This window comes from Pongo abelii, chromosome 19 (genome assembly GCF_028885655.2).
Source record: "Pongo abelii isolate AG06213 chromosome 19, NHGRI_mPonAbe1-v2.0_pri, whole genome shotgun sequence".
Classification (NCBI taxonomy): Eukaryota; Metazoa; Chordata; class Mammalia; order Primates; family Hominidae; genus Pongo; species Pongo abelii.
The window spans coordinates 94,912,550-94,936,448 of record NC_072004.2 but is presented as its reverse complement, the minus strand read 5'-3'; the positions used below and the strand labels follow the sequence as shown (position 1 = coordinate 94,936,448).

The 23,899-nt window shown below is 53.0% G+C and overlaps 1 long non-coding RNA gene across 1 annotated transcript in view; it reads left to right on the top strand.

Moving 5' to 3' along the window:
• Nucleotides 1-23,899, top strand: part of LOC134760504 (uncharacterized) — a 381,036-nt gene that overhangs the window by 119,702 nt on the left and 237,435 nt on the right. Inside the window, exon 2 of the long non-coding RNA XR_010138022.1 lies at nucleotides 7,921-8,065. This is a non-coding gene — a long non-coding RNA (uncharacterized LOC134760504). The remainder of the gene's footprint in view (nucleotides 1-7,920; nucleotides 8,066-23,899) is intronic.

Genomic DNA, 23,899 nt, shown 5'->3' with positions numbered 1-23,899 from the left:
GAAAGCCAGCCATAGCCAGGCTGAGGATTTGTTGTTGTTGCTGTATTTTGGGGAACATTTCTGATTTTGAGCCCACAGCACTCCCTACCACCAGGCTCAGCCTCATGGCCGGGGTTCTGGGCCCCCAGCCCAATGAACCTGGGTCAGGCAGTCTCCAGCCTCTCCTCCAGAAACCGTTCTCCTGACCTTGGGGAAAATTGCTTCCCAAATTACAGCCCTCCACTTTGCAAGCTTTAAACACAGCACCGAGGACACATAAATTACAGAAGGCCCTTCCCTTTCCCGTTGGATACGTTGAATAATGTAACATTTCAACAATACCAAAAGGTACACTGTATTATTAAAACACACTGGTATTAAAAAAGAAGAAGTATAGCTACAGTAAAATTGTCACCGACTCCCACCAGATGCCAGAAGAATAAAACCCAAATTATTTTTGCTGGAGACAGGATTTAGAAGGCATGAGGGGAGCCAGGAATTAAGCTGGGTTCACAAGAGTGGTTTAAAAATGGAAATGGGGGGAGGAGTTTCATTTATTCTGAATATTGTATATTCCCTATAATCTTTACTACTAAAATGAGGTGCTCCATGTTGTTTTTCTCTTGGTTAAAGAAAGAGAAAATTTTGCTTTCTTAGTTTGAGTCCCATTTTAAACTCTGATTTTGGTTAGGAGCTTATGTTTTGCGGGGTGCAGAGGCTGAGGAGGCATTGGGGTGGTGGAAAACGGAAGAGAGCAAAGCCAGCAGCCCTGAAAGGTATCATGAGAGGGATTAACCCGAAAAGATGGCAGAAGTAGAACCACTGGCACCCAGGGAGAAGCTAGTGTAAGAAAAACAGAAGGAAAGAGAACAGTGCCTTGTGGAACTGCACCCCGGGCAAGCTCCAGAGGGCTGCATACCCTGAGGCAATGCTGCAGTTGGGAGGGTGCACGGCTCTAGTACCTTTGGAGAATTCCATGGTTTAAAAAAAATGATTGTTGGACCAGGTGCAGTGCCTCACACCTGGAATCCCAGAACTCTGGGAGGCCAAGGTGGGTGGATCGCTTGAGCTCAAGAGTCCGAGACCAGGTTGGGCACCATGGTGAAAGCCCATCTCTACAAAAAATGCAAAAATTAGCCAGGCATGGTGGCGCACACCTGTAGTCCCAGCTACTCAGGGGACTGAGGCGGGAGGATTGCTTGAGCCTGGGCGGTGGAGGCTGCAGTGAGCCGTGTTCAAGTCATTGCACTCCAGCCTGGGTGACAGAGTGAGACCCTGTCTCAAAAAATAAAGAAAGAATGTTAAATCCTTGCCATTACTCTGATTCTTTTTTTTTTTTAACTTTCTGGCAGGACTAGAAGGCTAAAAAGTTCTGCTCTCTGCAATAAAATGAACCAGCAAAGGTGTAGTTTGGGGAGAAAAGTAAAATCTAAAATGTGCTAGTGGAGTCCTCTGAGATTTTGCAAATGCCATTTTCTGAGTCCTTCCAGGAAGCCAAATAAGAATGCAGGCATATTTCTGGCGATATTGCTATCTTTGTTAAAAACAAAAACAAAAAACAGATAAGCAAAATGCTGTAAAAACCCAAACTTGATTTCTGATGATTTTAGGGTCCTTCCTTTGGGGCCCCTGGTCTTGGAGTCCCCTATGCTATGTCCTGAAATGGCTCCTTCACAAGCCCATGTGTGACCATCACAAAGAGGCCTGTGGCTCTGGTGGCCTTCAGAGGTCATTTGACTCCTTGGAGTATTAGGAGAAAGCGCAGCTGTGATTTAGTGCAAAGCACTTTCTGTCTTCTTTCTGTGTGCCTCATACAGGGGGCAGGGAAGGTGACATCCAAGACACTTTGGGCAGGGATGGGGTTGCTATTGCATCTTGTTGAATGTCCGGAACCTGGGTCTGCATCTGTCACATAGTAGGCACTTCCTGTGAGTTGATGGGGAAAGGATCAGGGATGTTCAGATGTCCCAGGTCACACAGTGATGGGCTGGGAGGAGAACCCAGGCCTGCGGGTCCTGCTCCAAGCTTTTCCCTTGCCATTGCCTGAAATGTTCCAAGGCACGCCAATCAGGCTGTTGCAGAGAATGGAGTGTAGCATGCCCTGAGAAGATGAACTGCCTCAGAATTCAAGTCCTGCACTGGCAGGGCTGCGTCTGCCCAGAGGGGGACCATTGTCTCATTCCCCCATGTGCTGCTGTCAGTAGGCCCAGGGAGGGGGTAGTGAAATGGGGGGCTCTGCCTCAACTCACCGGCCACTTCTGCCTCTCTGTGATGCCTCATCTTAAATCCTATAAATGAAGCCACGTCCTCAGATGAGCCTTAATTTATAAAGGACTAGTGATGTCCCCAGCCTATCCTTGCATGCTGAAGTCCAAGTGTGGCCTTCTATTTGGAGATCTGAGGAAAAAAAAATCCAGGATGTATGCTTGGCTGTTGGTCCTCTCTCTGCACAGGAGGCTGTGAGTGTGAGGGTCTCGGGACGCCTGGGTTTTAGGTGGGCTCTGTTAATTTGCTTTGCCATGTAGAATGGGAAGGTCATTCCACCTCACCCCCACCTCTAGGAGCCTGAAGACCATCCCGTTGTCAGATGCAAATCAATGACAACTTCTTGATCCCACTTGTTGGTGTTCAGGTCACCCAGGATTTTTTTTTTTTTTCTGAGATGGGGTCTTGCTCTGTCACCCAGGCTGGAGTGTAGTGGCGCGATCTCGGCTCACTGCAAGCTCCACCTCCTGGGTTCACACCATTCTCCTGCCTCAGCCTCCTGAGCAGCTGGGACTACAGGCGCCCGCCACCACGCCTGGCTAATTTTTTGTATTTTTAGTAGAGACAGGGTTTCACAGTGCTAGCCAGGATGGTCTCAAACTCCTGACCTCGTGATCCACCCGCCTCAGCCTCCCAAAGTGCTGGAATTACAGCCAAGAATTTTCATCAGAAACATTACCCAGCTCCACGCCACTCACCCAGATTGACTTCCTTCTTTGCAGCATTCATTTCACCAAAACTGCTGAGCGCCTACTGTGTGCCAGCATTGGCCAGGCGCTGGGGCACGATGGTGAGCAAACACTGACGGGGGACTGAGGACGAGGATGAGGATGGTGATTCAGCCAGGCTCTCCTCTCCCCCATCTCAGCACATTCTTTCCTAGCTGTGCTTGTCCCTTGCTTCTGGCACCCCTGGCCTCTGCAGCATCTTGGTCAACACAAGTCCACGCTTCTGACCAAAGGCAACTCGTGAGTCCAAGGTCATTGGGGCCAACCAGGACAGGTCATCTGACTTCTGCCTTCTCTGCCCTTCCCTGGGGACTGCCGTCCTAGCCTCCTCTCTGCCTGGCCAGTGCACCTCACCTGGGCTATCTGCCTGTGGCTTCTGCTCCAGCTACCTTCTGTGCCTCACCCACACCTCTGCCATGGCCCTCCTCAATCTTCCCCTGTCCAGGCTGGGTGAACATGCCTCATCCCCAGAGGCTTCCTTCCCTCCTCTTCCCTCCTTCGGTCTCTCTCACTCCTTCTGCTACCTCCCTCTCCCTTTGTGTATCTGCTTATTTTTTGGTAGAAGATACTTTATAGCAGTCCAAATGTTTGTTTTTCTGTCTTCTCTTTCCAATAACAAGAATCTGAGAGGAGGCCTTTTGGGGCCAGAGCACCAGGGGCTGCCCCAGTCTTGTGCTGCCTTGGGAGCAGTGCTGGCTGTTTCTGCAGCAGGCTGAAGCGGCCAGGCTGAGAGCTGGGAAGAGGAAACTGGCCAGCTGCAGATGGGGGCGCAGGAGTCTTTAAAATCCTTCTCTGAGACTGAGGCCCCCCTCCAAACCCCAGGGCACAGCCCTCACCCTTTGTAGGACGCTCCTCACGCTTCCCAGCTCTTCTGGTGGCCTTGCCACCCATAGCCAGCGTTCTGGGGATGCTTAAGCCTCTCCCTGGACTCCTTTATTATTTGGGGGCCCTGTCATTAAAGCAAGAGGATTAGATCCTGAGGAAGCAGGTGGAGGGTAGGGTCCAGGATGGCCCGTCTGTGCTCATGTGCATATGTGAGCATGTGTGCACACATGTGTATGTGCAGGGGACAGGATGGGATCTCAGAATTCCCCACCTGACCTCCCAGAAGAGGGGGAGGTGAGGAGGCCGCAGAGGCTTTCCCCTTGAAGGTCAACAGTGGGGTGTTCCTGTGTGCTCTGCTGTGCTCTGAGTACTGCACTCAGCGTGTGGTGAGGGGCAATAAATACGGGTCAGAGAATGAGGAGGACGTAGCTCGCTCCTGAGACAGACTGGACCCTTTTGTCCCCAGCAAGTGGGGGAATGGCAGGCTGTGGCCTCAACCAGGCCCCGCCCACCCTGGTCCCTGCCACTGCGTGGGCTCGCCCTGAGAAGCCACCTGCAGCCCAGCCCAGCCCCCCACTCCGCTCCCACCCCTGCCGGGCTGCGGGGCCTCGAGAGCCTTTGAGGGGACTTGGTCACTGAGCCTTTTGCCTCCCACCGCGGTTCCGCTCCTTCTGCCAGCCTCGAGCCTGGGGCGAGCCCTGAGGTCCCCTAAACCCCACGGCACCAAGGGGTGGGGCTTGGGGCGCAGGCGCGCACGCAGAGGGGGCCATAGGCCCGTGTTCTGCGCTGTGGGTGATGGATGGTGTTTCCCACTGCGGAGTGGGGAAAAACATGCCATTACAATCGGGAACAAGCTGTTAAGTTATCTCCCACTCAGCTCGGGTCAAGGAAAACAAAACCAAGCTGGGCCTATCGGTGGGGCTGGGACGCAGCGCCTTCGCCCAGCCGGCGGCAGAGGAGGGGTGCGGGGCGCACAGGACTGGCCTACCGCAATGCCAAGGAGGCTCGAGCCCAGGCAGGGGTGGCTGCGCTGAGGCTGGTCCCTGCCCTCCGGACTCGGTGGCCTGTGGATGGCTCGTGTCTCCATCCTCTAAGCCGGCGGCTGCAGGCGGGGCTGGGCACGACCAGTTAAAATGAAAATGAAATAACGTCCCATGAGCTTGGCTCGCAAGGTGCGGTGGAGAGGTGTGGGGGCGCCCGGGGGGCACCGCCTTCAGCTCGGCCTCTGGGGGGATGTGGAATCTAGGCTGGATGGGGGAAGAAGCAAGAGCAGCACCTAGAGAAGGTGGCCTGGGTTTCAGGCATGACACCTAAAGATCTGTGTGCTGGGGAGGGGAGCAGTGGGGTTGGAGCTTCTCTTGGGTTCCTTCCTCACATCTCCCGACGCTGTCTTTGCTCCCTCTAATTCCTCCCCATTTCCTTCAAGGGTTTAGGTTCCCTGGCCCTGGACTGGCTGCCAGGCTGGCAGCATCGGTGTCCATGTGGCCCCGGGGGATGACTCGGGATCCCCAGGGACGGACTCTGTTTCCATTCCTTCCTGTAGGCGCCTCCCCTGCCAGGACTGCTCTGGGAAGGACAGCTCCATCCGCCTCAAAGGCAAGAGAACTGACAAGTCAGGAAGGGTGACAGCCCCGGCAGACAGCCCGCCTCTCCCCAGGCTCTCCTCTCGCCCAGGCCCTGGGCCACCTCTGCTTTGGGGCTGGTGGGAGAGAGCAGCCGAGCAGGAGTCTCCCTGGACCACCTGCCTCCATCTTGGCTCTGGGAGCCCTGTCTGGGAAGGAGGTGAAATTGAGAGTTAAGGCAAATGCTTGGGAATCGCCTCCAGGACCAGAAGGGTATCCTATTATCTCCCTGAAAGCCCCAATGGGACCAGGGGAGACTTGAGGGCTTACAGAAGCTTCTGCTCCTCCGGTCATTGAAACAGCTGGAAGCTGGGGCTATGGGGGTGTAGACAGCAGGCTCAGAGTAGGCTAGGCGCAGATCTTCAGTTCCCCACGGACTTCCCTGCCCGGGGCCTGGTGCAGTGTGAGTTCTAGCCCTTGCCTTTTGTGCTCCTGCTGAGAGTCAAGCACTTAGGTGGCAGAGAAGCCTGCCGCCTGCTTTCTCTCCCCACTAGGCCAGGCCCCTCTGTGGAGCCCCTTCCCACCCAGCCTGGGCTGCCTTCCACCTCCACCTGAGTCGTCTACCTCTGCTCAGGTCCCCTGCACCCAGGCCCTCTCCCAGCCACCTCCCTGGCTGCATTTCATCCATGGAACTGTTCCTATTACTTACACTTTTGCCATTGAAAAGTGGCTCCCATGCCCAGCAGTGGGCACTGGGCTCTGCACCGGTGGTCCCTGAAAGGGCAGATGTTCCCGAGGCATTGCTCAGGGGTTGCTGGGCTCTCTGTGATGCTGGTTCTGCTCTTCAGTTCTTCAGTATGGGGGTGGTACTCTGTTCAGTGACTGGATTTTAGGAAAAGAAACAAACTGGTAGATTTATTATTGTTGTGTGTTGCTGTTTAAAACCCCATTGTGAAATTTCTGGGTGGTGCCAGTGGTGGGGGCGATTCAGGGAGACACAGCTCAGCCACTCCCTGGCCACCCTGATCTCATGACTCTATCCCAAGACGGTCTCTCGGGCTAATCAGAGTGGATCTCCTAAACCGTTTTTGTGTCCCGTCTGGCTGATGGCACACATACACTGTTTGGGTTGGAGTAAATTAAGCAAACAAGACTTCCCGGGCTCGGGTCTACCCACTGCCAGCCCTCACCAACTAAACAAACAAAATCCTCCAGTCCCCTCCATATCCCGGGAATTCCTGCTCTCTGGTGTGATAGTGGGATATGATTCTAAATAAACCCAGAAGTATTAATGGGGGAGTAACTTTTGTGGGTTCAGTCATTCATTCATTTACTTATCCACTCAGAAAAATATGGAGCGAGCCCCAGCTATGTGCCAGGCACATCCTGGGCACTGGGGATTCAGCACTAAATCCAGCAGATGTGGATGCCTGCCCTCAGGGAGCCTGCGTTCCAGTGGAGGCAAAGTGGGATGGCGGGATCCCAGCACATCCACATGAAGCCAGATGTGCTAAGTCCCTGGGGGGATATTCATGAGGAAAAGGAGAAGGAAATGCCATAGGGATGCTGATTGTTTTGATGGGGTGTTCTGCTCCTGGGTGGCCTTGGAAAGGTGCCATATGTGCACAGCTCCGAGGCAGGTAGGCAGGCAGGCAGGGAGGGAGGGAGGCAGACAGGGAGGGAGGGAGGCAGGTAGGCAGGCAGGGAGGGAGGGAGGGAGGGAGGGAGCCCTGCAATTGTGCAGGGAAGAGCATTCCATGCAGTAGACGTGCAAAGGCGTGGTGCAGGGGTGGGGTCGGGGAGGCATGCGCCTGTGTGGAGGGATGGCCAGGAAGCCAGTGGGGCTGCAGGGGAGAGAGGGAGTGTACTAGGAGAGGGGGCCAGACTGCCAAGAGCCCCAAAGGCAAAAGGGGGTTGACCATGAGCTGTCTATGAGCGCACGGCCCCAATGTGAGACCTTGCATGTTATTTTCTTAGGAAGTCCCCACATCATAGAAGCCAGATTCACCTGGCTTGCAGGCCACTGAAGCAACTTTAAGTGTTTCTTCCAAATGACACAGGACACCAGTGGAAGGCTGTGTCACCAGATCAGGACAGTGACATCATCTGATGAATATTTTTAAAAGAGAGGGACAAAGTAGCTGGGGGAGTGCAAACAGTGGTGGGTCCTGGAATCTAGGCTGGATGGGGGAGGAAGCAAGAGCAGGCAGAGGTGGGAAAGGCGATGGGGAGGGGCCAGCGTGGTGGGGTGGAAGAGTCGCTGGGATTGGGGGACCATTGCAAGTGGGCTGGGAGAGGGGCGGACCCTGGGATGGACTGCACGGTGGCTATTTGGCAATAGGGTCCTAATGATGTGTTTTCTGCAAGTTTCCTTTTACTCCCCTGGGGCATAAAAAGCAAAGTGCCCTTTGGAGGGTGCCGATCCTTCAATCCCTGGTGGCAAACAGTTGGCCTTGAAGCTGCCCCCTCCCTTGTTTATTAACACCAAATGTTTGCTTTAGATCAGAAGGAAGATGTTTTCTTCAAAGGCCATTTTTTTACGTGCTTTTTTCCCCCTGCAGGTTGAAATTCTGTCTCTGAGAAGCTAACAATCTTCCTGTAGTCGCTGCTCCTCCCCAGCAGCCCCCTCCTTGCCAAGGACGGTCCAGAAGGAGCCCCATTGGGGCCTCCCCGCACAGCAAAGCAGACCTCACCTCCCACTACCAGGTAAGGCGGCCCCACCTGTCCACCATGCCCATCCCCAGAGTTTGCATTTGTGGAGGAAATACGTTTTAATGCGGCGATTTGATTTTCCAGTAAGGGTTGTGGGGTAGGGGCGTTCTGTGCTGCTGTCTATAGCTTTCAGGTCATGGTGTCTTTGTGGAGTAGGAGGGGGAACGTCGACGGATGCCCAGGAAGGTATGGGGTAGAATTTTTAAGGAGTGACCGCTCTTCGTACCCTGAAGTCCATCAGCCTGGCTGCGGGGCAGTTAGTCCTGGAAGGAGGGTGGGCGGAGTGTGGGGTCCACTGGTGTCAACAAAGATGCCATAGAGTCCAGGGTCAGGGCCTGACCCTCCCCTGCACGGTTCGTATTCTGCTGCCCAGATTGCTCCGCAGCTCAGAGAGGGCCCTGAAGCCTTTGTGTGGCTCTAGAGGGGATGGCATGATGGCTCCGTTCCCACCCCGACAGGGTGACTGCCGTTCAGCTCTGACACCAACCGCCAGAGTCAGCGTCAGACTCCACAGGGTTTGGGCCAAGCGATCTGTAAGACGGCTCTCACTCCGAATGGAAGCTGCCAGGGCCACCTGCACTTGTGACCAATGGCAAATTCAGAGGCTCCCAGGACCCCTCAGTTTTGATAATTTGCTACAATTCACAGAACAACAACAACAAAAAAGCACTACACTAAAAATGACAGTTGTATGACAGTCATATGATACACACAGGTTGAGGTCAGAGCATCCACACCCATTCCCTGTGGAGTTAGGATGCACCACCCTGCTGGTTCACCCACAAGTTCACCAACCGAAAGCTCCCCGAGCCACGTGACTGAGCTGTCTCTAGCCCTCTCTGCTCCCCTGAGGTGGGGAGTGAAGTTTCCAACCCTCTAATCACGTGCACGGCCAGCCTCACGCTTGAAGCTTCCTACGGGTCCCTGTGAGTTGTCAGGTCAGCACACGGTCAGGTGTGGTCAGGAGTGGCTTGTTATGAATAACAGAAGACACTCCTATCCCTTGGAAACTCCAGCAGTTTTAGAGATCACCTCCCAGGAACTAGGGACAGACACCAGGTGAATTCTTTCTTAAACCCCCGTAAGATTCAGTGCAGCCCCATCCCTGCTGATAAACAACGCAAAGCTCTGTGGGTCAGCGACCCCCCAGTCAGGGAGGACTGGAGCCCTGAAGCCTGCAGGCAGGCTTTGCATGATGACCCACTCTGGGCTGACAGAGGATACCAACAAGAACCCTGGACAAAGAGACCAGAGGCCCGGACACAGGCTGGTCTCTCCAGTACCCATCAAAAGATGCCCTTTCCAGAGCCCGCAGAATTGGAAATCTCTACGCATAGTCTGGGTGCATCTCCAGGTGTGCACTGCTTGCTTCTCTCTGGTGAAGGCCATGGGTGCTCTTCTCTGCTCCAGGGCTCCCTGGGGTCTTCTTGCTATAGCTCATTGATCCAGACTCTCCTGCATTATTCATTCCACAGCCTTGAGCCCCCGATGTGCTGAGCCCTGTTTGGGGTGCTGGAGACACAATGGAGACAAGGTCAAGTTCTGGCCTTCATGGTGTTTATATTTAGCAGGGACATGGAGAATAAATGTATGTCAGGCGCCCATAATGCAGTGAAGATAAATGCAGTGCGCTAAGACCATGGGGAACAGTTGGAGCTGCGACTTGCCCAGGACAGAAGGGCAGGCCCTGGTGCTGATGTTGTGAGCCGAGACAGAACGAAGGGAGGGAGGACCCCAGGATGTCTGAGGGGAGAGTGTTCCAGACAGAGGGAATGGCCAGTGCCAAGGCGCTGAGGCAGCAATGTGTGGGCATGCTGGAGAAGTAGCAGGAGGGGTTGGCGTCCTAGGGTCCGGGGGCTGTGCAGATGGAGGAAGGAGATGACGAAGAGGGTCCAGGGCTGGATGCAGAGGCCTTTAGGTTGGGACTGAGGATTTTGGATTTTGTCTTAAGGGTGGTGGGAGCCACTGCAGGGCTCTGAGTGAGGAATTGAATGGCCTGAGACATACAAAGATGCCGCTGCCTTCTGTGAGGGGGACAGAGTGGAAGCAAGGAACAGCCGATGAGCCCACTGTCCCTTTCTATCCCTGGGAGCACTGGCTCTGCCATGGACCCAGGAGGAGAGGAGTGGTAGATCTGGGCCCATGTCTGAGATAAGCCCTTAAACAACTCCCCTCCTCTGCTGAAATGGCTGTCACCCCATTCCGTAAACCATCAGGGACCCCCTCAGGGAGCGCAGATAGGAAGGCCACACACCCCAGCCTGTATGGGACAGAGAAGCAGCAATGTGACTGTTTAGAGGGCAGGAATCCCACTGCTCTTTCTGGCTCTTTCTGCCCTGGGGCTCCCTGCAGTGTCGCTGTGAAGGCAGCGCTGGTGTGCCATCCGCTATGGCTCCTGGTCAGGTCGCTCTGTGCCAAGATCACTGCGCTTGCGGGCTGTCTGAGAAAATGTGTATTGGACACGAGGTTTGGGGCTGGCCTTAGTGCAGGACGAGAGACCCCCTGAGATCATGCTGTCTCTGGAACCTCAGACGCCTAGTTCCAAGAAGATGCATGCAGCTCTGTCCCTAGGGGAGGGCCCTGACGTACAGACATCCTGCAGGCTGTGACAGTAGCACCATCTCCTATGCTCCTCTGAAAATGCCACTTCCTGCTGCTTCCAAGAAGGAGGTTGCAGGGCCCAGCCTCACCTTTCTGTGGGTCTGAGAACCTGTGTCCCCCAAATAGATAAATCCTCGGGGTCATCAACAATGAAAGCGCAAGACAAGCCCACCCCTGAGGGAGGGTCTGGGAAGTCCAGGGGTTGGTGGGGTCACCCCACAAGCTCTTTTGGACCTGAGCTGCTTCCCTCGGTGTATTCACTGTCCAGCCCCTTGTTGATTCCAAAGGTGTGCTCTGAATTGTGAAGTGAGGAATCTGCATTTCGGAGTCTTCCTTTGCTAAAAGGATGAGGTCAAGGGGAGAGAAGGAAGCCCCTCTGAGAGGAAGCCCCTCTGAGCAAGGAGCAATGCGGTCTGAGGCCTGCGTGTGGCTTTGAATCTCTGCCTGTCTTTTATTCACCTTCAGGATGGTGGGTGGCGGGTGTCTGAAGGAAAAGGGCCAGGTACGCGCATCTGAGGTCAGGTGTGCCTGCAGACATCTTCCTTCCCTGCCAGCTCCTGGGTTCTCCCTGCGGCCTGGACATGGGCTTCGGAGAAGGGGCCGCCAAAACCACTCCTTGGGCTACCAGAGCTCTGGCATGTGGATGCCGTCCATGGCCCAAAGGAATGTGACTAGAGGAAGGGGCTTCCTAAGATGGACTTGGAGATCAGCAATGGAGAAACCCGGGCAGGGAAAAGCCTGCAGGAGCTTTTGCCCCAGTGAGGCGGGCTGGCCTTTCTGATTCAGGAATGGCCTTGGCAAGGGAGGCCTTCCAGCGAGACTCCCCATCGCTGCAGGCGAGTCCTTGCTTCATAGGACAGTGTGTGGAGGAAGCAGTTTCCTTCTAGGACATTGCCTCAGCCCTGGTTCATTGCCTCTGCCTTGGAAAGGGTCCCGTCAATTAGATCCCATTTTAAAGCTCATCCCTTTAAATATGGATTCAATTTGGGTTTTACTGTACAGTAAATTCTAAGTCCTTATTAAAAACATGGATGGAAATTAATCTGCTGCAAAACAAGATTTGTCTGTTACATGCAGAGGCTGAGGCCTGGGGCAGATGGGTCTGAGCAAAAACTCCAGAGGAGGGTCATCTGCTCCTCCAACCCTGACTCTTCCCTTCCTTTCCCCTCCCCTTCGCCACTCTCATGGGATAACCTGAATTTTCCTAAACCACATTGCTGTTCGTTGTTGGGGTCACTCAGTGGAGCCCAGGAATGTGGCCCTTTGTCTCTTCTCTAGATGTTTTTGGGGATGGGGGAGCATCTTTGTTCTGGAGCTGAGAGAGAAAGTCTTCTGCCCTGATGCAGACAGCATGAGATAGGAGCGGGGGCTGCCGCGCACGCCGTGGGGCTGAGTGTGAGCCTGCCATGGTAGTGCAGCTTACACTATCCAAACTCATCCATCCACCCCGGCCCCCACCCTCCGGGACGCACCCATGAGCGGCAACACATGACTTCCCATAAATCATCTCCGAATAAGCGTGCTTCTTGCGCTCATCCATCACGCCTGTCTCTTGTCTGCTTGTTTTTAAAAGCTGTTAAACTGGAATCCTCACAGGGGGAGCATGGCACCCTTGAGGGCCGAGCCGAGACACAGGCTGCCCGCATCAGCTGTGGGAACGTGCGCGGGGCTTCCTGGAGCACATGAGCATTGCTTGGTGGCAGGGAGAGGGAGATCATGGCTTCACCTAGTTACACCAGAAGCAGATGGGACGTTGCTCCCAGGCTTGCAGTGAATGCATTCCTGCTGCAGGAGCTCGTCCTAGGTGCTCCTGGGTGGAACAGGCGGTGCCCAGCTGAAGGACGTTGCTGGGGTCTCTCCTTCCTGCAGGGGCATCTTATTTCCTTCTTGGATCCAATATTTTAATGAGAAGACTTTAGTTTGAGCCAGTCTTTGGAGACATGGGTCCTAAAAACTTCCATGATTCCTTTTCTATTGATAAATGTGTTTGGAAAATATTTAGGAAGGGTGCCAAGCTCAGCCATAGTCCCTCATTCTGATCCTGCCTAATTCTGCCACCCTGCCCCTTTGCTTGTTCACCACCAGAGCAAGCTCTGAGGATGTCCCTGTGAGAAAGGACATGAGACAAGGACCTGGGGCCCCACTCCATTGCTTCTATTTCACCCTTTCTTCCTCCTCCTCCTCCTCTTTATTTTTTTATGAGGGAGTTTCACTCTGTTGCCCAGGCTGGAGTGCGATGGGGCGATCTCGGCTCACTGCAAGCTCCGCCTCCCGGGTTCACACCATTCTCCTGCCTCAGCCTCTCAAGTAGCTGGGACTACAGACACCCGCCACCACGTCTGGCTAATGTTTTGTATTTTTAGTAGAGACGGGGTTTCACCGTGTTAGCCAGGATGGTCTCGATCTCCTGACCTCGTGATCCGCCTGCCTTGGCCTCCCAAAGTGCTGGGATTACAGGCGTAAGCAACCGCACCCTCTTTTTTTTTTTTTTTAAAGTTTATCTTTATTTATTTATTTATTTTTGAGATGGAGCCTTGCTCTGTCACCCAGGCTGGAGTGCAGTGGTGCAATCTCAGCTCACTGCAACCTCTACCTCCTAGGTTCAAGAGATTCTCCTGCCTCAGCCTCCCAAGTAACTGGGATTACAGGCGCCCACCACCACGCCTGGCTAATTTTTGTATTTTTAGTAGAGACGGGGTTTCACCCTGTTGGCCAGGCTGGTCTCAAACTCCTGACCTCAAGTGATCCACCTGCCTTAGCCTCCCAAAGTGCTGGGGTTACAGAGTGAGCACCTTCCTCCTCTTCCTTTTCTTCTTCTTCCTCTTCTGTCTCCTTTTCCTCTTTCTCCTCTTGCTTCTTTTTTCTCTCCCCCTATTTCTTTCCTTTCTCATTCCTCCTCCTCTTCCTCCTCCTCTGTCTCTGTCTGTCTCTCTCTGTCCCCCCCACCCCATTAAGGAATTGTGTGCACTTCAGGTTTTTCTGCACTTTCTCTTCCAGAGCCCCTAATTCTGCCGCCCTGCCTCTGCCTATCCTCTCTATCATCTGGTTCCTTCTCTGCAGTTCTGGTGACTTGGCAGTCACCACTTACCCCTCACAGGGGTTGGAGAGGAGATGAGAAGACATCAGATATGTCTTATCCCCTCTCTCCTTTCCCCTTCAAGGGGAAATGTGTGGCTGGAATCCTTCACACCCCCTGAACTGACTGGCGTGGGGTTTGCCTCCAAGAACTTTTTGTCTCTAGACAGATGTCACAGACCTCTGTGGCATTTGTGATATTTTGTCCCATCTGCTTTTGGCTTCGCCTCTATCCTTTTCTTTGCCCTATACTTGTTGGCTGAAGAATAAAACTGATTTTTGGCATTGGTGTGACATTTTTTAAAAAATAGAAAAATGGGCCAATATTTTTCCTTGGTGACTTTAGAGCTCTGTGAGTGAGCAGCGGAGGAGGCTGGGCGGGTCGCAGAGGGCGCTGTGGGCAAGTTCCCCAGGACACCGCTCCCAATTAGAGCCCATTAGTCACTCCGTGTGTTAAAGCATTAAGAACAATTAAGGGTGAGAAGAGCTTCCAGATGTAGTTCCAGCGCTGCAGTGGGAAGGGAGGGCCCTGCCGCTGCTCCCCAGATGGAAATTATACAAGGAGAGGAGCCAGCAGGGCCTGGTCCCCAGGGTGCCGGTGGCCCCCAGAGCACAGGGTGTTAGGTGCAGCCCCCAGGACAGTCAGCCTGGCCAGTGGGGCTGGAAGTACAGATCATCTGAGTCGGTGTCCTGTGACTGCCATCACAGAACGCCATGTACTGGGTGGCTTCTTACGATAGCTCTTCGTTCTCGCCAAGTCCTGGAGGCCAGGATCCAAAATCAGGGTGGCAGTGGGGTTGCTTCTCAGGGAGAAACTGTCCCGGCACACGGAGGCCTTTCTCCTGGCTCTGGGGGCCACTGGCCATCCTCTGTGGGCCTTGGCTTATAGACGCACCGTCAGTCCAGTCTCTGCCTCCATCATCACGAGGCAACCCCACCCCCATGCCTGTGTATCCTGTCTGTTGTGTGTGTGTGCATTTGTGTGTGTGCGTGTGTGCACGCATGCGTGTGTGTGCACCTGTGTGTTCTCATTTCCCTCGTCTTCTAAGGACACCAGTCATTGGATTGGGGCCCACCTCTTAACTTGATCACATCTGCAAAGACCTTATTTCCAACTAAGGCCACATTCCCAGGTCCTGGGGGTTAGGGCTGGAACATGTTTTGGGGGAACATGATTCCACCCACTGTATCCTCCAAGGCTGCCAGGGAGGAAGATGAACCCGGGCACTATGACTCTATAGCCCACGACACATCCCGAGGCATGCCCTGACCCTCACGGCCTTGATCTCACCCAGACACTGAGATGCTCTGGAAAAGAACCATCCCTTGGCTGATTTTAAGACAATGATAAGAAGGTGTACAGGCTGAGCAGTAAAACCAAGGCCAGAATGACTGGAGCTGTAAGAGTGGACATCGGAAGAACCCCAGGACCCCAGGTCAGAAGGCCGTCCACAGACCTAGTGGAGAGGGAGGCACCTGGTGCGATGGGCTGAGATCCTTCTCTGTCCCCCACACACTTCCCACCTCCCACTGCTGAGATTGGACTTGAGAACAAACTAAGAATTAAAAAGCCAGACCCCAAATCTAAACCTAAAAATAAACAGTTCGTGCTGCAAGTTTTGGGTGCACACTTTTGTCACAGGAGAGAGAAACTGGAGTCTTGCTCTGCCTGTGGGAGAGGGAGGCGTTGTAGAGCTGGGCCAGGAGAGCGGAGCCTGTGAGGTCTTTCCAGGGGGCTCTTGAGGTGTGGAAGGAATGGATTGGAAGGAAAGGTTGAAGGCAGGCCCAAGAAGCAGAGGGAAAAAGAGACCTCTGGGGAGAGAGGGATGTGGACACATTTTTGGGTGGGCACGGGTGCTGAAGTTAGTGATGCGTGGGGCTCTGGCGGTGAGGCAGGCCAGTGGGCGTGCAGCAGGGACTGAGTCAGGAGGTGGTGATGGTGGAGGTAAGAGTCCAGGGCTGGGGGAGACCCATGAGGACTTTAGGAAAAGGAACTAATGGCACCAGTGAATGAGGGGAAATGGAGGCAGAAAATAGATCCTGGGTACACGCTGCACTGAAGTTCACGGGTACAAAAGTCAAATGTGAGTGAGGTGACCTTCTGTACAGACTTTGCTCTCTGTCTTCCCTCTGCATGCACAGCCCACCCTCCTCTGAGATGCTGAGTCCCCCAGCGATAAGGGCTGTGTCTTCAGTGAGAGCCAATAAATGATTGTTGCCATCCATTGAGGGGAAGGAGGGTTAGTCCTCGTGTTCTGGGATGGTATATCAACACCTGTGCAAGCATGATCCAAACAGACCCCGTCACACAGAAGTAACTGCAGAACTTGTGACTGCATCATCACAGAGATATTCTGGATGGAGAAACATGAGAAGGTTCCACATGGATCTGTACAAATCCATTCATTTTAGATTCAAAATGATCAAGGGCCACCAGGGACCTGAGTCAACGGCCTCCAAGAGCCTAAGTGGTTCTTGCTGGCCTCATTCTTAGATGGGACGTGGGGCTGAGGCCCCTTGATGTGATTCCGGAATTTCTTCATTTTTTTCTTCTGCATTGACACGTACATTCCTCAGAGGGGGTTGCTGGTGAATTCCACAGCAAAGGTGAATGGATGAGTGAGGATTTGTATGGATTGGGAGAAAATTATTCTTTTCCCTGATTTTCAAGGATACACAAAGTGTTTGCAGGCTTGGTGCTTTCAAAGACATCTGTGTTCTTTGGGGGAAAGAACAGAAAAGGAGCGTCAGCAAATGCCTGAGGAAGGAAAATTAATTTAGAAGTAGAGGTCAAGGCAAGCCTAACTTTAGTTCTGCGTGTGTGTGTGTGAGTGTGTGTGTGTGCTTTTAGGAGGAGGAGGAGAAAAATGGAGGCGGAACAGAATAATTTTTCTTTTTTCCTTTGGGGTGGGAGGGGAGACGGAGCTTGGACAGATGGTGTTTCTGAGTGACCTTGCATTGCTGAGCGTTGCTGAGTAATGGCTGGAATTACAGGGAGCTTGCAGGGTGTGGCCACCTGCCATCACCAGCGGGGGTTCATCAGGATGTCAACATTATGGGAGGGCCTGAAAGCAAGCAAAGATAAACCCAAGTTCAACAAAGATCAAATAATACACTCGTAACACAACTTCATGTGGGAGGCATCTGTGTGCCTGGAGTGTCCAGAACAGTGTGCAAGGCCTGGAAATCCATCAGGCTGACGTCCCTGAATGACACGTGTGAGCAGGTTATCTTACCTGAGGTTCTCGTCCCAAAATTTATATGAATCATCGTGAATCCTCGCAACAGTTCCAACTCGGGCTCTGTGAGGAAGCTGAGCTGCAGATAAATGACCAGCCCAGGGCCATACAGAATTCGAACCCACAGCAGCTCCCTAGCAACAGGCTCAGGACACATCTCACATGACCCATATCCCAGCTACTCAAAGTGAGGTCTGTGGATGGGTGCCAGCCCGTGAGCTGCTGCTCCTGATCCCTGCAACTGAGTACAGAAGCTGAAATTAAGCATTTAGAATCTTTTAGTCATTTGAAGGAGTCATTTTAGGTCTGACGAGTCTAATCGTTAAGAACCTGGGCTTTGTGTTTTGTGTGCCTTCTTTATCCCATTTTTCTAGTGATTCTATTTTTATAGGGTTTCTAAAAACCAAAAGTAAGGGTTTTTCACTTCAACTACTCAGGAAGCTGAGGTGGGAGGATTGGTTGAGCCCTGGTGTTTGAGATCAGCTGGGCAACATAGTGAGACCCTGTCTCAAAAAACAAAACAAAGAAACAAAAATGTAGGTCCAGAATGAATCGGAAATAAACCAATGAGTCCTTCACCACAGATGGTTTGAGAAGTGCCAGTATAGAGGCTGCACAGGTCAGATCACGGAACTTGTTACGTTTGAATAAGCTCTGCCACTGACCAACAGACCCAGGGCAGTGTCCTCGTTTGAGAATGGAGGGTGATCATGAGATGTGGGAGGTGTGTGGTTGGCTTGGGCTGCCATGACAAAGCCCCTCAGCCTGGGGGCTCACACAACAGAGGTTAATTTTCTCAAAATTCAGGAGGCCAGAAGTCTAAGATCAAACTGTTGGCAGCATTGGTTTCCTTGAAGGCTTCTCTTTGGCTTGTAGATGGTCGTCTTCTCCTTATGTCCTCACATGGCCACCCCTTGATCTGTGCATGTCTGTGTCCTAATCTTCTCCTCTTAGGACACTGGTCAGAGTGGATGAGGACCACCCATATGGCCTGGCAAGGGTCCTATCTCCAAATGCGGTCACATCTAACGTACTGGGGGTTAGGACTTCAATGTATGAATTTTGAGAAGGCACGATTCAGTCCATAATAGAAGGGTGCACGGGAATTTTCTGTACTATTTTTGCAACTTCTTGTGATTCTTAAATTATTTCAAAATAATTTAAGGACTACCACTCCCAACCCTCTGCCACCAGCTAGTGCGACCGCTGTGGTTTGTCTCAGATGGGTCCCATCAGGCACACTCATCATTCCAGGTTTGGGGGAGCTGTTCTCTGGGATGGAGGCCAAGTGGGCATGACCCAGAGCCCACCCCCACCCCACCTTCCTGCCCTCTGGTCCTGCACATCTGCAGAGGGCAGCTGGGCGGTCGTTCTCATCTGTGCATGGAGCTGCCTCTTTGGTCATGTCTCTTGTCACCTGTCCCCTTTTCTTTCTGGAGTTCCTTAAGGGCATAGGCTGCAACTTCCTCTGTTTCTCCCACAGTGCTGCACATAGTAGGTTTCCATAAAGGGTTTTCCTGAGGCATATTTGATACAATGTGCTTGGTGGAGATTTAGTCGCCTCTCTTGAAGTGTTCTCCCTCGACCCTGGAGAACAGTGGGATCCCAGGTCACATATGGGCGCTAGGTGTGATGCAGGAGTGATGCACAGGGCTGGGATAGCTAACCTGCCTGCGTCCACCCAGGCTCTGCACACACCCTGGCCATGGGGACGCAGGCAGTGCTACTCACCTGACAACATTCAGAGTCCTTTCTTGTTATAAAAAGCACTTTGGGTGATGACTGTCCTTTAAACACTGCAGTCCACGGAGAGGTGACAGGTGTGTGTGCACCTTCCTTGTTTATGTCGTGCTCTTTGTAGCTGAGAAAGCTCACGCCTGCACCCACAGTGCTGGGTAACTGGCGGCTGCCTCAGCCACCAAAACAAATGTCCCTCAGGCCAGGGGTGACCAGAGGTGGCGTTTGAATATTGTCTCTTTTCTGTGAGCCAGAATGTCATTGGATGGGTCATTATTCTAAACCATTCTGTTGCTCCAAAAGTTCCCAAGGCAAGGTCATCATGATTTTTGAATTATTTAGTATTTTGCCAGGCCCTGCACGCTCTTTGCAAAATGCTTTGCCCTCATTTCCCGGTGAATACCCCAAGCGTCGCACCCTGACCAGTGCTGGTCACGTACCCCGCTTTCCATGAGCTGAGAGCCACGATGGCTGGTTCCCATGAGAGACCCTTCATGTGTCCTGGCCTATTCCAGCAGGAGGGGTGCCGGGGACCCAGGACTCACCTCCGTTTTGCAGTATGGATGTCAAGCATTGTCCCTGAGGCCAGCAGAAAGCTTATTTTGACTGTCTACGAAGCAGTTAATTCTGTTGAGTTTTTCTCCTTCGCTGAATAGAAAGGAAGGGCTGGTTCTGTTCTGTTATTTTTTTTTGTGGTGGTGCATCACAGAGCTAGAACATGCGTGCAGTGGGCTGTGCTCAGGCAAAGGGAGATTAAGTGGCTTGTCTTAGATGACAGAGAGGCACACAGCATTTCCCTGGAGGTATACATTTTCCCTGGAAGACTCCAGAAGAGAGGAAATATTAAACCTGTACCCCTGAGGGACTGGGTGTGTGTTGCCAGAAGGGGTCCAGAGAAAGGATGACATTTCTTTGAAGTCTTATTTGTTCTCTTAAAACTTCAAGCACATCTTACATTGAATCCACAATATGCTTGTGCTGGCTGTAACCTGACAGTAATACTTCCCCCAGACACTTTGGCTAGAACGGATACTGTGAGAGGAGGCACATGCGTGGGCTGTGTGGCCAGCCACCCTCATCTCACCTCTGCACACCCTAGCGGGCTGAGGGGGGTTTCCAAGCTTGAGAAGCACGTGGTAGGATGTTGGGGAAGGGATTCTAACCTTAGATGCGTGTGTGTGCTGAGAGGTGGTTTGGAGTAGAAGAATTTTAATACCACCTTCCTGTGAAATTTTATGAGACTCTGCTTATAATGTGGCGACATTTCACACGGGGAGCCGGTAGCCTCAGGAGGGGAGCTGTTGAGTGAAGACAGCCCTCCCTCCAGCCCTACCCCACCCACCAGCCTGTCTGATTTGCTGTCGACAGTCTTTACTCTTTCCCCTCTGTCCAGCAGAGTGGACACACGGCATTTTGGCCACTGGGGCCAGGATGATGTCCCAGGTACACACATGTGGGGCACTGGGGCTGCAGTGGTGTCTCCAGTAGTGATCTCCTGAGTTCAGGTGATATTGAAGCACACAACTGTTCATTCTCCAACATTCACAGGGCCCTTTTGGGTCTGGATCAGGGCCAGGGGCTGTGTGTGTGGAGCTGAACGTAAGGATGACATAAAGATGACCCATGACAGCCTCTCCTCCGAGGCACCTGTGGTCTGCAGGAGGCCCTGCATGTGCCTACAACCCTCACCCTGGCTCTTGGTCACTCCTTGGAGCACACTGTCGGGGATGTGTTTTAGGGTGAGGAGCCATGGAGCACACTGCCGGGGATGTGTTTTAGGGTGAGGAGCCATGGAGCACACTGCCGGGGATGTGTTTTAGGGTGAGGAGCCATGGAGCACACTGCCGGGGATGTGTTTTAGGGTGAGGAGCCATGGGCTAGAGATGATGAGATGGTCTTCCGTCTCCATGCGTGCTCTCCCTCATGTGCGTTCTCCCTCAGGCACATTCTCCCTCATGCACGTTCTCCCTTGTGCATGTTCTCCCCTGTGCACACTCTCCTCCATGCACGCTTTCCCCCATGTGCGCCCTCCCTCATGAGTGCTCTCCTTCATGCGTGTTCTCCTGACTCAATGTGAGCAAGCTGCCCTCCACATTACATTTAACTAGAGGTCCTTCCCTCTCTTGGCTCAGATCACCCCATCCTGGTGGAATGAGGGAGGCCAAACCTGTTTTTGGGGGTCCCACATCCAGTTGTGTGCAGCTGTGGGTGGAGGGAGGGAGTCTGGTCTGGCAGGCTCATCGTGGCACCTAAAGGGTGGTGGGGCGGGGCATGTGCTATAGGGAGATGGGAGGTGCAAGCAGGTGGTCAGCTGCTTACCTGCAGGACGGGACAGGGACGGCAGAATGTAGGCACAGGACAGTTGTCTAGGCTGGAGCATTAGGCAGGACCAGGCGCCCTGATGTGGAGTGGGGTCCTCTCCACACACACATCCCTGTTTCAGGTCAGGTCTGGACCCTGGTGCCTGGAGGGGATTCCCAGGACCACATGGGCGGCCAAGGGGCCCCAGTGCTGCTGCAAGGAGATGGGCACAGACCTGGACTTGAGCCCCCCCGGCATACATGTCAGACACCTCGTGACCAGTGGGAATTCATCTGGCTTGTGTCCTTGGCTCCTCTGCTGCCAACTCGATGTCAAGACCTGGACCGACCTTTCTGAATGACCCAAAGAGGAGAAGGTGTAGGGGAAAATATAGGGTTTTTGTTTCTACATTTTCTCCTCTATAGAGAAGCTATATCCATATCTATCTGTATTCATCTATCTATCTGTCAGTCTGTCAATCAATCAGTCTGTCTATCTATCTACCTATCTATCTATCTATCTATCTATCTATCTATCTATCTATCTATCTATCCATCCACCCTCCTGCCTGCCTGCCTGCCTGCCTATCTGCTATCTATTCATCCATCCATCCATCCATCCATCCATCCGTCCATCCATCCTCCTGTCTCTATCTGCCTGCCTATCTGCCATCTGTCTTCCTATCTATCTATCCATCCATCCATCCTCCTGTCTATCTGCCTGCCTGCCTGCCTAACTGCCATCTATCTTCCTATCTATCTATCTATCCTCCTGTCTATCTGCCTGCCTATCTGCTATCTGTCCATCCATCCATCCATTCATCCATCCTCCTATCTGCCTGCCCATCTGCTATCTATCTATCCATCCATCCATCCATCCATCCTCCTGTCTATCTGCCTGCCTATCTGCTCTCTGTCTATCTATCCATCTATCCATCCATTCGTTCATCCATCCTCCGGTCTATCTGCCTGCCTGCCTGATTATCTGCAATCGATCTATCTACCTATGTTTGTGTATGTATCTATCTATCATCCATGTGTGTATCCATTTATCCATCCATTTGTTGATCTATTATCTGTCTGTTCAGTCATCCATCTGTGTATCTGTCTACCTACCTGTCCATCCATCCGTCATCTGTCTATGCATCCATCCATCATCTATCACCTGTCTACCTGCCTGTCTATCTGTATGTCTCTATATCCATCTGCCTATCCACTCATCTATCTATTATCCATCTATGCAGGTATCCATTTATTCATGCGTCATCCCCTATCTGCCTATCTACGTGGAACTCATTAATTTCTATCATTATTGTGAAGTTGATTTTGGAAACTTCATCCTCCTTTGGTCCTAGCGTGTGGGGTTCAGGGTGGGAAGGGCAAATGGTCAAAGCCATGTTTCCTGGCTCCACAGTCCTTCATGGTTAACCAGAGCCTCTCTCAGCTCCTAGGGCTCAGGGAACAAAACAATGCGGGTAGTAAAGCTGCAAAGTGGGAAGTGAGATGCAGGGAGGAGGCACGACGTCTGCCTCATGTTGGAGAAGAACCATCTCCTGGGTTCTCATACCTGTGGTACCTTGCAGGGAGAAAGGCCATGCTCAGGAGCCACACAGGAATCACAGGGTCAGAGGGCATGGTGGGAGGGGGCGAGCAGAGGAGGAGGCCAACTTCCTGGAGACCTTGCTCAAGGTCCCTTCCTGGGAGGACTCAAAGGCCCATAGCAGAGAGAAACACTGTGATTCCGAACAAAGATCATAGTGAGCCCAGGGAGAGTGCAGCTCGGCGGGGAGAGGTGCCCACTCCTGGATCCTGGCGGAAGGCAGGTGGGACACACGTTCCAGGGACCCTGGCACTCATGGATGGGAGCGGGAGGGCCTCACTCCCACGGAACAGGTGCTGCCCCACACCCTCTGCAGTTAGGAAGCTCAGGAGCAGAGCTGCTGGTGGGGGTAAGCCTCTCTGTCAGGCAGGCAGAGCAAGGGGTGGCCCAGGAGTGCTGGCCACAGGTACACAGCTGGGACATGCCCCTGGGACATCAGGTGGCCTCATGTGTTCAACATCCACGTGAGTTTACCTGGCACCAAGAGGGGGATCATCTTAAGGCAAAATTTAAAAGAAATTTGGAAGCAAGATTCTTTGGGTTTTTCCACCCTCTCTCCCTCCTCCCCACTCTGCCCCCATCTCCACCCACTTCTTTATTTACCACTCATCCCCTGAAATCTCTGAGGAAGGCACGCTACTCTGGGGACCTAAGCCACACACCAGCCTCTCTCAAGAATCAGAGGAGAGGTTTCCATGGGAAGCAGCACAGTGTGGCTGGTGAGAGGTCCTAGGACCCCGTCTGCAGCAGCCCGCGCCACCAGGTGTGAGGAGGGCCTCCCGGACCCAGACCTGGCAGGTGATGCCACCGCAGTCCTGAGCCATCTCGATGAGGCCATAACATGTGTCCGTGGCAGTGCCAGCTCTGCACCTTATCTAGATGTGTGCGGTGCGTGCATATGGCATGTGTCATGCATGTGCACATAGGAAGCCTCTACCTGGTTCACAGACAGGGATGTCCCCATTAAGAGACCCTGTTATGATGTCATGGAGATGGCTCATGCCTGTTATGGGGTCACCTGCCAGGTCTGGGTCCAAGAGGCCCTCTTCACACCTGGTCGTGTGGGCTGCCCCAGGTGGGGGGACCCGTGGCCTCTCATCTGCTGCACTGTGTGGCTCCCCATGGAAACCTCTCCTCCAATCCCCTGAGTTTACCACTCAAACCAGTCACTGGGCCCCATAGCAACCAAGGCTGGCAACGGTGCCTGCCGCCCGGGAGAAAAATTAGCAAAATCGCTTTCTCTTGGGGAGGGTGTGTGTGTGGGACTTTCATTATA